Source organism: Taudactylus pleione, unplaced genomic scaffold, assembly GCF_031769625.1.
Source record: "Taudactylus pleione unplaced genomic scaffold, aTauple2 ptg000489l, whole genome shotgun sequence".
Classification (NCBI taxonomy): Eukaryota; Metazoa; Chordata; class Amphibia; order Anura; family Myobatrachidae; genus Taudactylus; species Taudactylus pleione.
In genome coordinates, this window is record NW_028284891.1 from 995,189 (window position 1) to 1,020,019 (window position 24,831).

Below are 24,831 nucleotides of genomic sequence, written 5' to 3' on the forward strand. Positions count from 1 at the left end.
ACACGTGACGGGATGTGACCGGGGAGATGATATAACATTTCTGTACATGTGATGGGATGTGACCGGGGAGATGATATAACATTTCTGTACATGTGACAGGATGTGACCGGGGAGGTGATATAACATTTCTGTACATGTGACGGGATGTGACCGGGGAGATGATATAACATTTCTGTACATGTGACGGGATGTGACCGGGGAGATGATATAACATTTCTGTACATGTGACGGGATGTGACCGGGGAGGTGATATAACATCTCTGTACATGTGACGGGATGTGACCGGCGAGATGATATAACATTTCTGTACATGTGACGGATGTGACCGGGGAGATGATATAACATTTCTGTACATATGACGGGATGTGACCGGGGAGATGATATAACATTCCTGTACATGTGACGAATGTGACCGGGGCGCTAATATAACATTTCTGTACATGTGACGGATGTGACCAGGGAGATGATATAACATTTCTGTACATGTGATGGATGTGACCGGGGCGATGATATAACATATCTGTACATGTGACGGGATGTGACCAGGGCGATGATATAATATTTCTGTACATGTGACGGGATGTGACCGGGGAGATGATATAACATTTCTGTTCATGTGACGGGATGTGACCGGGGGGATGATATAACATAGGGGTGAGCGGGTTCGGATTTCTGAAATCCGAACCCCCCCGAGCCCCCCCCGATCCGAGGCAGATCTGAGTCAGGCTCGACTTTTCCCGCCTGACTCGGATCTGAAATCGAGGCAAAACGTCATCATCCCGCCTTCCGTGTCTCGCGGGTTTTGGAACCTATATAAGGTACCCGCGTCTGCGCCATTTTCTCACTCGGCTGTGGACAGTGAAGAGGGAGGGTGGGAGTTAGGGCTGTGTAGTGTAGTGTAGAGTAGTGTTGTGCTGTGCTGTGTTGTGCTGTGCTGCTGTAGTCCATACTAGCTGTGTCCACTCCTCCAAAGTCCATAGGGGCTGGCTGGACTGTGTTGTGCAGTCAGTTGCCCATAGGGGCTGTGTCCACTCCAAAGTCCTGTGCAGAGTCCCAGTCCTAAAGGGGTGCTGTAGTGTTGTCTAAGGGATGCTCTGTCCATCAGGGGTGCTCCCCCCAAGTGCTAAAAAAATAATATTTTTTGTGTGTTTGTGAATTGTGTGCGCAGTAGCCGCACGTGCATCAACAAATTAGTGCCAAGCGTGCGCCTGTGTCATAAGTAAAGGGCCGGCTGGCTTGACCGTTAAAGGGTGCTGTAACCCCCAAAGTACACTCCAGTCCAAACCAAAAAAAAAATAAATTTCTGTGTTTGTGAATTGTGTGCGCAGTAGCCGCACGTGCATCAACAAAGTAGTGCCAAGCGTGCGCCTGTGTCATAAGTAAAGGGCCGGCTGGCTTGACCGTTAAAGGGTGCTGTAACCCCCAAAGTACACTCCAGTCCAAACCAAAAAAAAAATTATTTTCTGTGTTTGTGAATTGTGTGCGCAGTAGCCGCACGTGCATCAACAATAAGTAAAGGGCCGGCTGGCTTGACCGTTAAAGGGTGCTGTAACCTCCAAAGTACACTCCAGTCCAAACCAAAAAAAATATATATTTTCTGTGTTTGTGAATTGTGTGCGCAGTAGCCGCACGTGCATCAACATGTAGTGCCAAGCATGCGCCTGTGTCATAAGTAAAGGGCCGGCTGGCTTGACCGTTAAAGGGTGCTGTAACCCCCAAAGTACACTCCAGTCCAAACCAAAAAAAAAATTATTTTCTGTGTTTGTGAATTGTGTGCGCAGTAGCCACACGTGCATCAACAAAGTACTGCCAAGCGTGCGCCTGTGTCATAAGTAAAGGGCCGGCTGGCTTGACCGTTAAAGGGTGCTGTAACCTCCAAAGTACACTCCAGTCCAAACCAAAAAAAAAAATATTTTCTGTGTTTGTGAATTGTGTGCGCAGTAGCCGCACGTGCATCAACATGTAGTGCCAAGCGTGCGCCTGTGTCATAAGTAAAGGGCCGGCTGGCTCATTTCTTAAAGGGTGGTGTAACCCACAAAGTGCACTACTCTCCAGCAAAAATAAAATAATATTTTCTGTGTTTGTGTGCGCTTTAGCCGCACGTATATATATCAATATAACATAAATGGAGGACCAAACTTTCTCCGATAAAAATAAAATAGGGAAAGATCAAGAACCTCTTCCTCCTAGTGCTGTTGCTGCTGCTGGGAGTTGTTCATCATCCCAGAGAGGAAGTAGGAACATCACCACTTTTACTAAACAATTGACCCTCCAACAGTCCCTAGCGATGAGGATGAAGTACGACAGCAGTCATCCTGAAGCAAAACGTATAACTGAGGCCTTGACTGCTATGTTGGTGTTAGACGTGCGTCCGGTATCCGCCATTAGTGCAGTGGGATTTAGACAATTGATGGAGGTAGTGTGTCCCCGGTTCCAAATCCCGTCTAGATTCCACCTGCATCCTCAAAGCAGCAGCGACAAGCGTGCGTCTGTCTGTTAAAGGGTGGTGTAACCCTCAAAGTGCGTTCCACAAACAATAAAAATATTCTTTTTTTTTTTTCTGTCTTTGTGAATTGTGTGGGCTGTAGCCGCACTTGCATCCTCAAAGCAGCAGCGACAAGCGTGCGTCTGTCTGTTAAGTAGGCATGTCAGACAGTCCGTACCTGTACTGGCAGGAAAAAGAAGCAATTTGGAGGTCCCTGTACAAACTGGCTCTATTTTACCTGAGTTGCCCCCCCTCCAGTGTGTACTCCGAAAGAGTGTTTAGTGCAGCCGGGAACCTTGTCAGCGAAAGGCGTAGAAGGTTGCTTCCACAAAATGTGGAGAAGATGATGTTCATAAAATGAATTATGAACTCTTCCAGGGAGACCAGCCTCCAGAACGTACAGAGGGACCTGTGGTTCCAGCGGGGACGAATTAATACTCTGTGAGGATGAGGATGTACACACTGAAGAGGGTGAGGAATTGGTGGATGAGGAGGATGAGGATGACATCTTGCCTCCGTAGAGCCAGTTTGTGCAGGGACAGACTAATTGCCAGCTTGTTTTGTGGGGGCCCAAACGAACCAATCATTTCATCCACAGTCATGTGGCAGACCCTGGCGCTGAAATGATTGGTTTGTTAAAGTGTGCATGTCCTGTTTATACAACATAAGGGTGGGTGGGAGGGCCCAAGGACAATTCCATCTTGCACCTCTTTTTTCTCTTTGCATTATGTACAGTTTGGGGCCTAGTTTTTCAAACTGCCATCCTGTCTGCCACTGCAGTATCACGCCTAGATGGGCCACGTGTTTGTGCCGCCCACTCGTGTCGCTTAGCATAGTCATCCAGCTACCTCGGTGCAACCTTTTGGACATAAAAACACTATTGTGAGGTGTGAGGTGTTCAGAATAGACTGGAAATGAGTGGAAATTAAGGTTATTGAGGTAAATAATAGCATAGGAGCAGAAAAACCTACAAATTCTGTGATTTTAGCTGTTTTTATGCTTTTTTTCAAAAGAATACAGATCCAAAACACAAAACCAAGAACCCAAAACACGGAAGGGTGGTTTTGGCAAAACCAATCCAGATCCAAAACACGAAGAAAGATCCAGATCCAAAACCAAAACACAAAACACGAAAAGTGGCCGGTGCACACCCCTAATATAACATTTCTGTACATGTGACGGGATGTGACCGGGGAGATGATATAACATTTCTGTACATGTGACGGGAAGAGACCGGGGAGATGATATAACATTTCTGTACATGTGACGGGATGTGACCGGGGAGATGATATAACATTTCTGTAGATGTGACGGGATGTGACCGGGGAGGTGATATAACATTTCTGTACATGTGATGGATGTGATCGGAGAGGTGATATAACATTTCTGTACATGTGATGGGATGTGATGGGGAGATGATATAACATTTCTGTACATGTGACGGATGTGACCGGGGAGGTGATATAACATCTCTGTACATGTGACGGGATGTGACCGGGGAGATGATATAACATTTCTGTACATGTGACGGGATGTGACCGGGGAGATGAAATAACATTTCTGTACATGTGACGGGATGTGACCGGGGAGATGTTATAACATTTCTGTACATGTGACGGGATGTGACTGGGGAGATGATATAACATTTCTGTACATGTGACGGATGTGACCGGGGAGATGATATAACATTTCTATACATGTGACGGATGTGACCGGGGAGATGATATAACATTTCTGTACATGTGACGGATGTGACCGGGGAGATGATATAACATTTCTGTACATGTGACGGGATGTGATCGGAGAGGTGATATAAAATTTCTGTACATGTGACGGGATGTGACCGGGGAGATGATATAATATTTCTGTACATGTGACGGATGTGACCGGGGAGATGATATAACATTTCTGTACATGTGACGGGATGTGATTGGAGAGGTGATATAAAATTTCTGTACATGTGACGGGATGTGACTGGGGGATGATATAACATTTCTGTACATGTGACGGATGTGACCGGGGAGATGATATAACATTTCTGTACATGTGACGGGATGTGACCGGGGAGATGATATAACATTTCTATACATGTGACGGGATGTGACCGGGAAGATGATATAACATATCTGTACATGGGACGGATGTGACCGGGGAGATGGTATAACATTCCTGTACATGTGACGGGGGCGATAATATAACATTTCTGTACATGTGACGGATGTGACCAGGGAGATGATATAACATTTCTGTACATGTGACGGATGTGACCAGGGAAATGATATAACATTTCTGTACATGTGACGGGATGTCACCGGGGAGATGATATAACATTTCTGTACATGTGACGGGATGTGACCGGGGAGATGATATAACATTTCTGTACATGTGACGGATGTGACCGGGGAGATGATATAACATTTCTGTACATGTGACGGGATGTGACCGGGGAGATGATATAATATTTCTGTACATGTGACGGATGTGACCGGGGAGGTGATATAACATTTCTGTGCATGTGACGTATGTGACCGGGGAGATGATATAACATTTCTGTACATATGACGGGATGTGACCGGGGAGGTGATATAACATTTCTGTACATGTGACGGGATGTGACCGGGGAGGTGATATAACATTTCTGTACATGTGACGGGATGTGACCGGGGGGATGATATAACATTTCTGTACATGTGACAGGATGTGACCGGGGAGATGATATAACATTTCTGTACATGTGACGGGATGTGACCGGAGAGGTGATATAACATTTCTGTACATGTGACAGGATGTGACCGGGGAGATGATATAACATTTCTGTACATGTGACTGGATGTGACCGGGGATATGATATAACATTTCTGTACATGTGATGGGATGTGACCGGGGAGATGATATAACATTTCTGTACATGTGACGGATGTGACCGGGGAGGTGATATAACATCTCTGGACATGTAACGGGATGTGACCGGGGAGATGATATAACATTTCTGTACATGTGACGGGATGTGACCGGGGAGATGAAATAACATTTCTGTACATGTGACGGGATGTGACCGGGGAGATGTTATAACATTTCTGTACATGTGACGGGATGTGACTGGGGAGATGATATAACATTTCTGTACATGTGACGGATGTGACCGGGGAGATGATATAACATTTCTATACATGTGACGGGATGTGACCGAAGAGATGATATAATATTTCTGTACATGTGACGGATGTGACCGGGGAGATGATATAACATTTCTGTACATGTGACGGGATGTGATCGGAGAGGTGATATAAAATTTCTGTACATGTGACGGGATGTGACTGGGGGATGATATAACATTTCTGTACATGTGACGGATGTGACCGGGGAGATGATATAACATTTCTGTACATGTGACGGGATGTGACCGGGGAGATGATATAACATTTCTATACATGTGACGGGATGTGACCGGGAAGATGATATAACATTCCTGTACATGTGACGGGGGCGATAATATAACATTTCTGTACATGGGACGGATGTGACCAGGGAGATGGTATAACATTCCTGTACATGTGACGGGGGCGATAATATAACATTTCTGTACATGTGACGGATGTGACCAGGGAGATGATATAACATTTCTGTACATGTGACGGATGTGACCAGGGAGATGATATAACATTTCTGTACATGTGACGGGATGTCACCGGGGAGATGATATAACATTTCTGTACATGTGACGGGATGTGACCGGGGAGATGATATAACATTTCTGTACATGTGACGGATGTGACCGGGGAGATGATATAACATTTCTGTACATGTGACGGGATGTGACCGGGGAGATGATATAATATTTCTGTACATGTGACGGATGTGACCGGGGAGGTGATATAACATTTCTGTGCATGTGACGTATGTGACCGGGGAGATGATATAACATTTCTGTACATGTGACGGGATGTCACCGGGGAGATGATATAACATTTCTGTACATGTGACGGGATGTGATCGGAGAGGTGACATAAAATTTCTGTACATGTGACGGGATGTGACTGGGGGATGATATAACATTTCTGTACATGTGACGGATGTGACCGGGGAGATGATATAACATTTCTGTACATGTGACGGGATGTGACCGGGGAGATGATATAACATTTCTATACATGTAACGGGATGTGACCGGGAAGATGATATAACATATCTGTACATGGGACGGATGTGACCGGGGAGATGGTATAACATTCCTGTACATGTGACGGGGGCGATAATATAACATTTCTGTACATGTGACGGATGTGACCAGGGAGATGATATAACATTTCTGTACATGTGACGGATGTGACCAGGGAGATGATATAACATTTCTGTACATGTGACGGGATGTCACCGGGGAGATGATATAACATTTCTGTACATGTGACGGGATGTGACCGGGGAGATGATATAACATTTCTGTACATGTGACGGATGTGACCGGGGAGATGATATAACATTTCTGTACATGTGACGGGATGTGACCGGGGAGATGATATAATATTTCTGTACATGTGACGGATGTGACCGGGGAGGTAATATAACATTTCTGTGCATGTGACGTATGTGACCGGGGAGATGATATAACATTTCTGTACATATGTCGGGATGTGACCGGGGAGGTGATATAACATTTCTGTACATGTGACGGGATGTGACCGGGGAGGTAATATAACATTTCTGTACATATGACGGGATGTGACCGGGGAGATGATATAACATTTCTGTACATGTGACGGGATGTGACCGGGGAGGTGATATAACATTTCTGTAGATGTGACGGGATGTGACCAGGGAGATGATATAACATTTCTGTACATGTGACGGGATGTGACCGGGGGGATGATATAACATTTCTGTACATGTGACAGGATGTGACCGGGGAGATGATATAACATTTCTGTACATGTGACGGGATGTGACCGGGGAGGTGATATAAAATTTCTGTACATGTGACTGGATGTGAACGGGGAGATGATATAAAATTTCTGTACATGTGACTGGATGTGACCGGGGATATGATATAACATTTCTGTACATGTGACGGCATGTGACCGGGGACATGATATAACATTTCTGTACATGTTTCGGAATGTGACCGGGGAGATGATATAACATTTCTGTACATGTTTCGGAATGTGACCGGGGAGATGATATAACATTTCTGTACATGTGACGGCATGTGACCGGGGAGATGATATAACATTTCTGTACATGTTTCGGAATGTGACCGGGGAGATGATATAACATTTCTGTACATGTGACGGCATGTGACCGGGGAGATGATATAACATTTCTGGACATGTGACGGGATGTGACCGGGGAGATGATATAACATTTCTGTACATGTGATGGATGTGACCGGGGAGATCATATAACATTTCTGTACATGTGACGGGATGTGACCGGGGGGATGATATAACATTTCTGTACATGTGACGGATGTGACCGGGGAGATGATATAACATTTCTGTACATGTGACAGATGTGACCGGGGAGATGATATAACATTTCTGTACATGTGACGGATGTGACCGGGGAGATGATATAACATTTCTGTACATGTGACGGATGTGACCGGGGAGGTGATATAACATTTCTGTACATGTGACGGGATGTGATCGGAGAGGTGATATAAAATTTCTGTACATGTGACGGGATGTGACAAGGGAGGTGATATAACATTTCTGTACATGTGACGGGATGTGACCGGGGAGATGATATAACATTTCTGTACATGTGACGGGATGTGACCGGGGAGATGATATAACATTTCTGTACATGTGACGGGATGTGACCGGGGAGGTGATATAACATTTCTGTACATGTGACGAGATGTGATCGGAGAGGTGATATAACATTTCTGTACATGTGACGGATGTGACCAGGGAGATGATATAACATTTCTGTACATGTGACGGGATGTGACCGGGGAGATGATATAACATTTCTGTACATGTGACGGGATGTGAGCGGGGGGATGATATAACATCTCTATACATGTGACGGGATGTGACCGGGGGATGATATAACATTTCTGTACATGTTATGGATGTGATCGGGGAGATGACATAACATTTCTGTACATGTGACGGGATGTGACCGAGGATATGATATAACATTTCTGTACATGTGACGGGATGTGACCGGGGAGATGATATAACATTTCTGTACATGTGACGGATGTGACCGGGGAGATGATATAACATTTCTGTACATGTGACGGGATGTGACCGAGGAGATGATATAATATTTCTGTACATGTGACGGATGTGACCGGGGAGGTGATATAACATTTCTGTGCATGTGACTTATGTGACCGGGGAGGTGATATAACATTTCTGTACATGTGACGGGATGTGACCGGGGGGATGATATAACATTTCTGTACATGTGACGGGATGTGACCAGGGAGGTGATATAACATTTCTGTACATGTGACGGGATGTGACCGGGGAGATGATATAACATTTCTGTACATGTGACGGGATGTGACCGTGGAGATGATATAACATTTCTGTACATGTGACGGGATGTGACCGGGGAGGTGATATAACAATTCTGTACATGTGACAGGATGTGACCGGAGAGATGATATAACATTTCTGTACATGTGACTGGATGTGACCGGGTAGATGATATAACATTTCTGTACAAGTGACGGATGTGACCGGGGAGATGATATAACATTTCTGTACATGTGACGGGATGTGACCGGGGAGGTGATATAACATTTCTGTACATGTGACGGATGTGACAGGGGAGGTGATATAACATTTCTGTACATGTGACGGTTGTGACCGTGGAGATGATATAACATTTCTGTACATGTGATGGATGTGACCGGGGAGATGATATAACATTTCTGTACATGTTTCGGAATGGGACCGGGGAGATGATATAACATTTCTGTACATGTTTCGGAATGTGACCGGGGAGATGATATAACATTTCTGTACATGTGACGGCATGAGACCGGGGAGATGATATAACATTTCTGTACATGTTTCTGAATGTGACCGGGGAGATGATATAACATTTCTGTACATGTGACGGGATGTGAGCGGGGGGATGATATAACATCTCTATACATGTGACGGGATGTGACCGGGGAGATGATATAACATTTCTGTACATGTGACGGGATGTGACCGGGGAGATGATATAACATTTCTGTACATGTTTCGGAATGGGACCGGGGAGATGATATAACATTTCTGTACATGTTTCGGAATGTGACCGGGGAGATGATATAACATTTCTGTACATGTGACGGCATGAGACCGGGGAGATGATATAACATTTCTGTACATGTTTCTGAATGTGACCGGGGAGATGATATAACATTTCTGGACATGTGACGGGATGTGACCGGGGAGATGATATAACATTTCTGTACATGTGATGGATGTGACCGGGGAGATGATATAACATTTCTGTACATGTGACTGATGTGACCGTGGAGATCATATAACATTTCTGTACATGTGACGGGATGTAACCGGGGGGATGATATAACATTTCTGTACATGTGACGGATGTGACCGGGGAGATGATATAACATTTCTGTACATGTGACGGGATGTGACCGGGGAGATGATATAACATTTCTGTACATGTGACGGGATGTGACCGGGGCGAATATATAATATTTCTGTACATGTGACGGATGTGACCGGGGAGGTTATATAACATTTCTGTACGTGACGGGATGTGACCGGGGAGGTGATATAACATTTCTGTACATGTGACGGATGTGACCGGGGAGGTGATATAACATTTCTGTACATGTGACGGTTGTGACCGGGGAGATGATATAACATTTCTGTACATGTGACGGGATGTGAGCGGGGGGATGATATAACATCTCTATACATGTGACGGGATGTGACCGGGGAGATGATATAACATTTCTGTAGATGTGACGGGATGTGACCAGGGAGATGATATAACATTTCTGTACATGTGACGGGATGTGACCGGGGGGATGATATAACATTTCTGTACATGTGACAGGATGTGACCGGGGAGATGATATAACATTTCTGTACATGTGACGGGATGTGACCGGGGAGGTGATATAAAATTTCTGTACATGTGACTGGATGTGAACGGGGAGATGATATAAAATTTCTGTACATGTGACTGGATGTGACCGGGGATATGATATAACATTTCTGTACATGTGACGGCATGTGACCGGGGACATGATATAACATTTCTGTACATGTTTCGGAATGTGACCGGGGAGATGATATAACATTTCTGTACATGTTTCGGAATGTGACCGGGGAGATGATATAACATTTCTGTACATGTGACGGCATGTGACCGGGGAGATGATATAACATTTCTGTACATGTTTCGGAATGTGACCGGGGAGATGATATAACATTTCTGTACATGTGACGGCATGTGACCGGGGAGATGATATAACATTTCTGGACATGTGACGGGATGTGACCGGGGAGATGATATAACATTTCTGTACATGTGATGGATGTGACCGGGGAGATCATATAACATTTCTGTACATGTGACGGGATGTGACCGGGGGGATGATATAACATTTCTGTACATGTGACGGATGTGACCGGGGAGATGATATAACATTTCTGTACATGTGACAGATGTGACCGGGGAGATGATATAACATTTCTGTACATGTGACGGATGTGACCGGGGAGATGATATAACATTTCTGTACATGTGACGGATGTGACCGGGGAGGTGATATAACATTTCTGTACATGTGACGGGATGTGATCGGAGAGGTGATATAAAATTTCTGTACATGTGACGGGATGTGACAAGGGAGGTGATATAACATTTCTGTACATGTGACGGGATGTGACCGGGGAGATGATATAACATTTCTGTACATGTGACGGGATGTGACCGGGGAGATGATATAACATTTCTGTACATGTGACGGGATGTGACCGGGGAGATGATATAACATTTCTGTACATGTGACGGGATGTGAGCGGGGGGATGATATAACATCTCTATACATGTGACGGGATGTGACCGGGGGATGATATAACATTTCTGTACATGTGATGGATGTGATCGGGGAGATGACATAACATTTCTGTACATGTGACGGGATGTGACCGAGGATATGATATAACATTTCTGTACATGTGACGGGATGTGACCGGGGAGATGATATAACATTTCTGTACATGTGACGGATGTGACCGGGGAGATGATATAACATTTCTGTACATGTGACGGGATGTGACCGAGGAGATGATATAATATTTCTGTACATGTGACGGATGTGACCGGGGAGGTGATATAACATTTCTGTGCATGTGACTTATGTGACCGGGGAGGTGACATAACATTTCTGTACATGTGACGGGATGTGACCGGGGGGATGATATAACATTTCTGTACATGTGACGGGATGTGACCAGGGAGGTGATATAACATTTCTGTACATGTGACGGGATGTGACCGGGGAGATGATATAACATTTCTGTACATGTGACGGGATGTGACCGTGGAGATGATATAACATTTCTGTACATGTGACGGGATGTGACCGGGGAGGTGATATAACAATTCTGTACATGTGACAGGATGTGACCGGAGAGATGATATAACATTTCTGTACATGTGACTGGATGTGACCGGGTAGATGATATAACATTTCTGTACAAGTGACGGATGTGACCGGGGAGATGATATAACATTTCTGTACATGTGACGGGATGTGACCGGGGAGGTGATATAACATTTCTGTACATGTGACGGATGTGACAGGGGAGGTGATATAACATTTCTGTACATGTGACGGTTGTGACCGTGGAGATGATATAACATTTCTGTACATGTGATGGATGTGACCGGGGAGATGATATAACATTTCTGTACATGTTTCGGAATGGGACCGGGGAGATGATATAACATTTCTGTACATGTTTCGGAATGTGACCGGGGAGATGATATAACATTTCTGTACATGTGACGGCATGAGACCGGGGAGATGATATAACATTTCTGTACATGTTTCTGAATGTGACCGGGGAGATGATATAACATTTCTGTACATGTGACGGGATGTGAGCGGGGGGATGATATAACATCTCTATACATGTGACGGGATGTGACCGGGGAGATGATATAACATTTCTGTACATGTGACGGGATGTGACCGGGGAGATGATATAACATTTCTGTACATGTTTCGGAATGGGACCGGGGAGATGATATAACATTTCTGTACATGTTTCGGAATGTGACCGAGGAGATGATATAACATTTCTGTACATGTGACGGCATGAGACCGGGGAGATGATATAACATTTCTGTACATGTTTCTGAATGTGACCGGGGAGATGATATAACATTTCTGTACATGTGACGGAATGTGACCGGGGAGATGATATAACATTTCTGGACATGTGACGGGATGTGACCGGGGAGATGATATAACATTTCTGTACATGTGATGGATGTGACCGGGGAGATGATATAACATTTCTGTACATGTGACTGATGTGACCGTGGAGATCATATAACATTTCTGTACATGTGACGGGATGTAACCGGGGGGATGATATAACATTTCTGTACATGTGACGGATGTGACCGGGGAGATGATATAACATTTCTGTACATGTGACGGGATGTGACCGGGGAGATGATATAACATTTCTGTACATGTGACGGGATGTGACCGGGGCGAATATATAATATTTCTGTACATGTGACGGATGTGACCGGGGAGGTTATATAACATTTCTGTACGTGACGGGATGTGACCGGGGAGGTGATATAACATTTCTGTACATGTGACGGATGTGACCGGGGAGGTGATATAACATTTCTGTACATGTGACGGTTGTGACCGGGGAGATGATATAACATTTCTGTACATGTGACGGGATGTGAGCGGGGGGATGATATAACATCTCTATACATGTGACGGGATGTGACCGGGGAGATGATATAACATTTCTGTACATGTGACGGGATGTGACCGGGGATATGATATAACATTTCTGTACATGTGACGGCATGTGACCGGGGAGAAGATATAACATTTCTGTACATGTTTCGGAATGTGACCGGGGAGATGATATAACATTTCTGTACATGTTTCGGAATGTGACCGGGGAGATGATATAACATTTCTGTACATGTGACGGCATGTGACCGGGGAGATGATATAACATTTCTGTACATGTTTCAGAATGTGACCGGGGAGATGATATAACATTTCTGTACATGTGACGGCATGTGACCGGGGAGATGATATAACATTTCTGGACATGTGACGGGATGTGACCGGGGAGATGATATAACATTTCTGTACATGTGATGGATGTGACCAGGGAGATCATATAACATTTCTGTACATGTGACGGGATGTGACCGGGGGGATGATATAACATTTCTGTACATGTGACGGATGTGACCGGGCAGATGATATAACATTTCTGTACATGTGACGGATGTGACCGGGGAGGTGATATAACATTTCTGTACATGTGAAGCGATGTGACCGGGGAGGTGATATAACATTTCTGTACATGTGACGGGATGTGACCGGGGAGATGATATAACATTTCTGTACATGTGACGGGATGTGACCGGGGAGATGATATAACATTTCTGTACATGTGACGGGATGTGACCGGGGAGGTGATATAACATTTCTGTACATGTGACGAGATGTGATCGGAGAGGTGATATAACATTTCTGTACATGTGACGGATGTGACCAGGGAGATGATATAACATTTCTGTACATGTGACGGGATATGACCGGGGAGATGATATAACATTTCTGTACATGTGACGGGATGTGAGCGGGGGGATGATATAACATCTCTATACATGTGACGGGATGTGACCGGGGGATGATATAACATTTCTGTACATGTGATGGATGTGACCGAGTATATGATATAACATTTCTGTACATGTGACGGATGTGACCGGGGAGATGATATAACATTTCTGGACATGTGACGGGATGTGACCGGGGAGATGATATAACATTTCTGTAAATGTGATGGATGTGACCTGGGAGATGATATAACATTTCTGTACATGTGACTGATGTGACCGTGGAGATCATATAACATTTCTGTACATGTGACGGGATGTAATCGGGGAGGTGATATAACATTTCTGTATATGTGACGGGATGTGACCGGGGGGGATGATATAACATTTCTGTACATGTGACGGGATGTTACCGGGGAGATGATATAACATTTCTGTAAATGTGACGGGATGTGACCGGGGAGATGATATTACATTTCTGTACATGTGACGGATGTGACCGGGGAGATGATATAACATTTCTGTACATGTGACTGGTTGTGACCGGGGAGATGATATAACATTTCTGTACATGTGACTGGATGTGACCGGGGAGGTGATATAACATTTCTGTAAATGTGACGGGATGTGACCCGGGAGAAGATATTACATTTCTGTACATGTGACGGATGTGACCGGGGAGATGATATAACATTTCTGTACATGTGACTGGATGTGACCGGGGAGGTGATATAAAATTTCTGTGGATGTGACGGGATGTGACCGGGGAGATGATATAACATTTCTGTACATGTCACGGGATGTGACCGGGGAGATGATATAACATTTCTGTACATGTGACGGGATGTGACCGGGGAGGTGATATAACATTTCTGTACATGTGACGGGAAGTGACCGGGGAGATGATATAACATTTCTGTACATGTGATGGGATGTGACTGGGGAGATGATATAATATTTCTGTACATGTGACGGGATGTGACCATGGCGATGATATAATATTTCTGTACATGTGACGGGATGTGACCCGGGAGATGATATAACATTTCTGTACATGTGACGGGATGTGACCTGGGGGATGATATAACATTTCTGTACATGTGACGGGATGTGACCGGGGAGATGATATAACATTTCTGTACATGTGACAGGATGTGACCGGGGAGATAATATAACATTTCTGTACATGTGACGGATGTGACCGGGGAGATGATATAACATTTCTGTACATATGACGGGATGTGACCGGGGAGATGATATAACATTCCTGTACATGTGACGGATGTGACCGGGGCGATAATATAACATTTCTGTACATGTGATGGATGTGACCAGGGAGATGATATAACATTTCTGTACATGTGACGGGATGTGACCGAGGAGATGATATAATATTTCTGTACATGTGACGGATGTGACCGGGGAGGTGATATAACATTTCTGTGCATGTGACTTATGTGACCGGGGAGGTGATATAACATTTCTGTACATGTGACGGGATGTGACCGGGGGGATGATATAACATTTCTGTACATGTGACGGGATGTGACCAGGGAGGTGATATAACATTTCTGTACATGTGACGGGATGTGACCGGGGAGATGATATAACATTTCTGTACATGTGACGGGATGTGACCGTGGAGATGATATAACATTTCTGTACATGTGACGGGATGTGACCGGGGAGGTGATATAACAATTCTGTACATGTGACAGGATGTGACCGGAGAGATGATATAACATTTCTGTACATGTGACTGGATGTGACCGGGTAGATGATATAACATTTCTGTACAAGTGACGGATGTGACCGGGGAGATGATATAACATTTCTGTACATGTGACGGGATGTGACCGGGGAGGTGATATAACATTTCTGTACATGTGACGGATGTGACAGGGGAGGTGATATAACATTTCTGTACATGTGACGGTTGTGACCGTGGAGATGATATAACATTTCTGTACATGTGATGGATGTGACCGGGGAGATGATATAACATTTCTGTACATGTTTCGGAATGGGACCGGGGAGATGATATAACATTTCTGTACATGTTTCGGAATGTGACCGGGGAGATGATATAACATTTCTGTACATGTGACGGCATGAGACCGGGGAGATGATATAACATTTCTGTACATGTTTCTGAATGTGACCGGGGAGATGATATAACATTTCTGTACATGTGACGGGATGTGAGCGGGGGGATGATATAACATCTCTATACATGTGACGGGATGTGACCGGGGAGATGATATAACATTTCTGTACATGTGACGGGATGTGACCGGGGAGATGATATAACATTTCTGTACATGTTTCGGAATGGGACCGGGGAGATGATATAACATTTCTGTACATGTTTCGGAATGTGACCGGGGAGATGATATAACATTTCTGTACATGTGACGGCATGAGACCGGGGAGATGATATAACATTTCTGTACATGTTTCTGAATGTGACCGGGGAGATGATATAACATTTCTGTACATGTGACGGAATGTGACCGGGGAGATGATATAACATTTCTGGACATGTGACGGGATGTGACCGGGGAGATGATATAACATTTCTGTACATGTGATGGATGTGACCGGGGAGATGATATAACATTTCTGTACATGTGACTGATGTGACCGTGGAGATCATATAACATTTCTGTACATGTGACGGGATGTAACCGGGGGGATGATATAACATTTCTGTACATGTGACGGATGTGACCGGGGAGATGATATAACATTTCTGTACATGTGACGGGATGTGACCGGGGAGATGATATAACATTTCTGTACATGTGACGGGATGTGACCGGGGCGAATATATAATATTTCTGTACATGTGACGGATGTGACCGGGGAGGTTATATAACATTTCTGTACGTGACGGGATGTGACCGGGGAGGTGATATAACATTTCTGTACATGTGACGGATGTGACCGGGGAGGTGATATAACATTTCTGTACATGTGACGGTTGTGACCGGGGAGATGATATAACATTTCTGTACATGTGACGGGATGTGAGCGGGGGGATGATATAACATCTCTATACATGTGACGGGATGTGACCGGGGAGATGATATAACATTTCTGTACATGTGACGGGATGTGACCGGGGATATGATATAACATTTCTGTACATGTGACGGCATGTGACCGGGGAGAAGATATAACATTTCTGTACATGTTTCGGAATGTGACCGGGGAGATGATATAACATTTCTGTACATGTTTCGGAATGTGACCGGGGAGATGATATAACATTTCTGTACATGTGACGGCATGTGACCGGGGAGATGATATAACATTTCTGTACATGTTTCGGAATGTGACCGGGGAGATGATATAACATTTCTGTACATGTGACGGCATGTGACCGGGGAGATGATATAACATTTCTGGACATGTGACGGGATGTGACCGGGGAGATGATATAACATTTCTGTACATGTGATGGATGTGACCAGGGAGATCATATAACATTTCTGTACATGTGACGGGATGTGACCGGGGGGATGATATAACATTTCTGTACATGTGACGGATGTGACCGGGCAGATGATATAACATTTCTGTACATGTGACGGATGTGACCGGGGAGGTGATATAACATTTCTGTACATGTGAAGCGATGTGACCGGGGAGGTGATATAACATTTCTGTACATGTGACGGGATGTGACCGGGGAGATGATATAACATTTCTGTACATGTGACGGGATGTGACCGGGGAGATGATATAACATTTCTGTACATGTGACGGGATGTGACCGGGGAGGTGATATAACATTTCTGTACATGTGACGAGATGTGATCGGAGAGGTGATATAACATTTCTGTACATGTGACGGATGTGACCAGGGAGATGATATAACATTTCTGTACATGTGACGGGATATGACCGGGGAGATGATATAACATTTCTGTACATGTGACGGGATGTGAGCGGGGGGATGATATAACATCTCTATACATGTGACGGGATGTGACCGGGGGATGATATAACATTTCTGTACATGTGATGGATGTGACCGAGTATATGATATAACATTTCTGTACATGTGACGGATGTGACCGGGGAGATGATATAACATTTCTGGACATGTGACGGGATGTGACCGGGGAGATGATATAACATTTCTGTAAATGTGATGGATGTGACCTGGGAGATGATATAACATTTCTGTACATGTGACTGATGTGACCGTGGAGATCATATAACATTTCTGTACATGTGACGGGATGTAATCGGGGAGGTGATATAACATTTCTGTATATGTGACGGGATGTGACCGGGGGGGATGATATAACATTTCTGTACATGTGACGGGATGTTACCGGGGAGATGATATAACATTTCTGTAAATGTGACGGGATGTGACCGGGGAGATGATATTACATTTCTGTACATGTGATGGATGTGACCGGGGAGATGATATAACATTTCTGTACATGTGACTGGTTGTGACCGGGGAGATGATATAACATTTCTGTACATGTGACTGGATGTGACCGGGGAGGTGATATAACATTTCTGTAAATGTGACGGGATGTGACCCGGGAGAAGATATTACATTTCTGTACATGTGACGGATGTGACCGGGGAGATGATATAACATTTCTGTACATGTGACTGGATGTGACCGGGGAGGTGATATAAAATTTCTGTGGATGTGACGGGATGTGACCGGGGAGATGATATAACATTTCTGTACATGTCACGGGATGTGACCGGGGAGATGATATAACATTTCTGTACATGTGACGGGATGTGACCGGGGAGGTGATATAACATTTCTGTACATGTGACGGGAAGTGACCGGGGAGATGATATAACATTTCTGTACATGTGATGGGATGTGACTGGGGAGATGATATAATATTTCTGTACATGTGACGGGATGTGACCATGGCGATGATATAATATTTCTGTACATGTGACGGGATGTGACCCGGGAGATGATATAACATTTCTGTACATGTGACGGGATGTGACCTGGGGGATGATATAACATTTCTGTACATGTGACGGGATGTGACCGGGGAGATGATATAACATTTCTGTACATGTGACAGGATGTGACCGGGGAGATGATATAACATTTCTGTACATGTGACGAATGTGACCGGGGAGATGATATAACATTTCTGTACATATGACGGGATGTGACCGGGGAGATGATATAACATTCCTGTACATGTGACGGATGTGACCGGGGCGATAATATAACATTTCTGTACATGTGATGGATGTGACCAGGGAGATGATATAACATTTCTGTACATGTGATGGATGTGACCGGGGCGATGATATAACATATCTGTACATGTGAGGGGATGTGACCGGGGAGGTGATATAACATTTCTGTATATGTGACGGGATGTGACCAGGGCGATGATATAATATTTCTGTACATGTGACGGGATGTGACCGGGGAGATGATATAACATTTCTGTACATGTGACGGGATGTGACCTGGGGGATGATATAACATTTCTGTACATGTGACGGGATGTGACCGGGGAGATGATATAACATTTCTGTACATGTGACGGGATGTGACCGGGGAGATGATATAACATTTCTGTACATCTGACGGGATGTGACCGAGGAGATGGTATAACATTTATGAACATGTGACCGGGGAGATGATATAACATTTCTGTACATGTGACGGGATGTGACCGGGGAGATGATATAACATTTCTGTACATGTGACGGGATGTGACCGGAGAGATGATATAACATTTTGGTACATGTGACGGATGTGACCTGGGGGATGATATAACATTTCTGTACATGTGACGGGATGTGACCGGGGAGATGATATACCATTTCTGTACATGTGACGGGATGTGACCGGGGAGATGAAATAACATTTCTGTACATCTGACGGGATGTGACCGGGGAGATGATATAACATTTATGTACATGTGACAGGATGTGACCGGGGAGATGATATAACATTTCTGTACATGTGACGGGATGTGACCGGGGAGATGATATAACATTTCTGTACATGTGACAGGATGTGACCGGGGAGGTGATATAATATTTCTGTACATGTGACGGGATGTGACCGGGGAGATGATATAACATTTCTGTACATGTGATGGGATGTGACCGGGGAGATGATATAACATTTCTGTACATGTGACGGGATGTGACCGGGGAGATGATATAACATTTCTGTACATGTGACGGATGTGACCGGGGAGATGATATAACATTTCTATACATGTGACGGGATGTGACCGGGGGGATGATATAACATTTCTGTACATGTGACGGGATGTGACCGGGGAGTTGATATAACATTTCTGTACAAGTGACGGGATGTGAAGGGGGGACGATATAACATTCCTGTACATGTGACGGATGTGACGGGGGCGATGATATAACATTTCTGTACATGTGACGGGATGTGACCGGGGGGGATGATATAACATTTCTGTACATGTGACGGGATGTGACCGGGGAGATGATATAACATTTCTGTAAATGTGACGGGATGTGACCCGGGAGATGATATAACATTTCTGTACATGTGACGGGATGTGACCAGGGAGATGATATAACATTTCTGTATATGTGACTGGATGTGACCGGGGAGGTGATATAAAATTTCTGTGGATGTGACGGGATGTGACCCGGGAGATGATATAACATTTCTGTACATGTGACGGGATGTGACCAGGGAGATGATATAACATTTCTGTACATGTGACTGGATGTGACCGGGGAGGTGATATAACATTTCTGTGGATGTGACGGGATGTGACCGGGGAGATGATATAACATTTCTGTACATGTGACGGGATGTGACCGGGGAGATGATATAACATTTCTGTACATGTGACGGGAAGTGACCGGGGAGATGATATAACATTTCTGTACATGTGATGGGATGTGACTGGGGAGATGATATAACATTTCTGTACATGTGATGGGATGTGACCAGGGCGATGATATAATATTTCTGTACATGTGACGGGATGTGACCGGGGAGATGATATAACATTTCAATACATGTGACGGGATGTGACCGGGGGGATGATATAACATTTCTATACATGTGACGGGATGTGACCGGGGGGATGATATAACATTTCTGTACATGTGACGGGATGTGAAGGGGGGACGATATAACATTTTTGTACATGTGACGGATGTGACGGGGGCGATGATATAACATTTCTGTACATGTGATGGGATGTGACCGGGGAGATGATATAACACTTCTGTACATGTGACGGGATGTGACCCGGGAGATGATATAACATTTCTGTACATGTGACGGGATGTGACCTGGGGGATGATATAACATTTCTGTACATGTGACGGGATGTGACCGGGGAGATGATATAACATTTCTGTACATGTGACGGGATGTGACCGGGGAGATGATATAACATTTCTGTACATCTGACGGGATGTGACCGGGGAGATGATATAACATTTCTGTACACGTGACGGGATGTGACCGGGGAGATGATATAACATTTCTGTACATGTGATGGGATGTGACCGGGGAGATGATATAACATTTCTGTACATGTGACAGGATGTGACCGGGGAGGTGATATAACATTTCTGTACATGTGACGGGATGTGACCGGGGAGATGATATAACATTTCTGTACATGTGACGGGATGTGACCGGGGAGATGATATAACATTTCTGTACATGTGACGGGATGTGACCGGGGAGGTGATATAACATCTCTGTACATGTGACGGGATGTGACCGGCGAGATGATATAACATTTCTGTACATGTGACGGATGTGACCGGGGAGATGATATAACATTTCTGTACATATGACGGGATGTGACCGGGGAGATGATATAACATTCCTGTACATGTGACGAATGTGACCGGGGCGCTAATATAACATTTCTGTACATGTGACGGATGTGACCAGGGAGATGATATAACATTTCTGTACATGTGATGGATGTGACCGGGGCGATGATATAACATATCTGTACATGTGACGGGATGTGACCAGGGCGATGATATAATATTTCTGTACATGTGACGGGATGTGACCGGGGAGATGATATAACATTTCTGTTCATGTGACGGGATGTGACCGGGGGGATGATATAACATAGGGGTGAGCGGGTTCGGATTTCTGAAATCCGAACCCCCCCGAGCCCCCCCCGATCCGAGGCAGATCTGAGTCAGGCTCGACTTTTCCCGCCTGACTCGGATCTGAAATCGAGGCAAAACGTCATCATCCCGCCTTCCGTGTCTCGCGGGTTTTGGAACCTATATAAGGTACCCGCGTCTGCGCCATTTTCTCACTCGGCTGTGGACAGTGAAGAGGGAGGGTGGGAGTTAGGGCTGTGTAGTGTAGTGTAGAGTAGTGTTGTGCTGTGCTGTGTTGTGCTGTGCTGCTGTAGTCCATACTAGCTGTGTCCACTCCTCCAAAGTCCATAGGGGCTGGCTGGACTGTGTTGTGCAGTCAGTTGCCCATAGGGGCTGTGTCCACTCCAAAGTCCTGTGCAGAGTCCCAGTCCTAAAGGGGTGCTGTAGTGTTGTCTAAGGGATGCTCTGTCCATCAGGGGTGCTCCCCCCAAGTGCTAAAAAAATAATATTTTTTGTGTGTTTGTGAATTGTGTGCGCAGTAGCCGCACGTGCATCAACAAATTAGTGCCAAGCGTGCGCCTGTGTCATAAGTAAAGGGCCGGCTGGCTTGACCGTTAAAGGGTGCTGTAACCCCCAAAGTACACTCCAGTCCAAACCAAAAAAAAAATAAATTTCTGTGTTTGTGAATTGTGTGCGCAGTAGCCGCACGTGCATCAACAAAGTAGTGCCAAGCGTGCGCCTGTGTCATAAGTAAAGGGCCGGCTGGCTTGACCGTTAAAGGGTGCTGTAACCCCCAAAGTACACTCCAGTCCAAACCAAAAAAAAAATTATTTTCTGTGTTTGTGAATTGTGTGCGCAGTAGCCGCACGTGCATCAACATGTAGTGCCAAGCATGCGCCTGTGTCATAAGTAAAGGGCCGGCTGGCTTGACCGTTAAAGGGTGCTGTAACCCCCAAAGTACACTCCAGTCCAAACCAAAAAAAAAATTATTTTCTGTGTTTGTGAATTGTGTGCGCAGTAGCCACACGTGCATCAACAAAGTACTGCCAAGCGTGCGCCTGTGTCATAAGTAAAGGGCCGGCTGGCTTGACCGTTAAAGGGTGCTGTAACCTCCAAAGTACACTCCAGTCCAAACCAAAAAAAAAAATATTTTCTGTGTTTGTGAATTGTGTGCGCAGTAGCCGCACGTGCATCAACATGTAGTGCCAAGCGTGCGCCTGTGTCATAAGTAAAGGGCCGGCTGGCTCATTTCTTAAAGGGTGGTGTAACCCACAAAGTGCACTACTCTCCAGCAAAAATAAAATAATATTTTCTGTGTTTGTGTGCGCTTTAGCCGCACGTATATATATCAATATAACATAAATGGAGGACCAAACTTTCTCCGATAAAAATAAAATAGGGAAAGATCAAGAACCTCTTCCTCCTAGTGCTGTTGCTGCTGCTGGGAGTTGTTCATCATCCCAGAGAGGAAGTAGGAACATCACCACTTTTACTAAACAATTGACCCTCCAACAGTCCCTAGCGATGAGGATGAAGTACGACAGCAGTCATCCTGAAGCAAAACGTATAACTGAGGCCTTGACTGCTATGTTGGTGTTAGACGTGCGTCCGGTATCCGCCATTAGTGCAGTGGGATTTAGACAATTGATGGAGGTAGTGTGTCCCCGGTTCCAAATCCCGTCTAGATTCCACCTGCATCCTCAAAGCAGCAGCGACAAGCGTGCGTCTGTCTGTTAAAGGGTGGTGTAACCCTCAAAGTGCGTTCCACAAACAATAAAAATATTCTTTTTTTTTTTTCTGTCTTTGTGAATTGTGTGGGCTGTAGCCGCACTTGCATCCTCAAAGCAGCAGCGACAAGCGTGCGTCTGTCTGTTAAAGGATTACATCGGTGACAGCATCCAAGTAGGCATGTCAGACAGTCCGTACCTGTACTGGCAGGAAAAAGAAGCAATTTGGAGGTCCCTGTACAAACTGGCTCTATTTTACCTGAGTTGCCCCCCCTCCAGTGTGTACTCCGAAAGAGTGTTTAGTGCAGCCGGGAACCTTGTCAGCGAAAGGCGTAGAAGGTTGCTTCCACAAAATGTGGAGAAGATGATGTTCATAAAATGAATTATGAACTCTTCCAGGGAGACCAGCCTCCAGAACGTACAGAGGGACCTGTGGTTCCAGCGGGGACGAATTAATACTCTGTGAGGATGAGGATGTACACACTGAAGAGGGTGAGGAATTGGTGGATGAGGAGGATGAGGATGACATCTTGCCTCCGTAGAGCCAGTTTGTGCAGGGACAGACTAATTGCCAGCTTGTTTTGTGGGGGCCCAAACGAACCAATCATTTCATCCACAGTCATGTGGCAGACCCTGGCGCTGAAATGATTGGTTTGTTAAAGTGTGCATGTCCTGTTTATACAACATAAG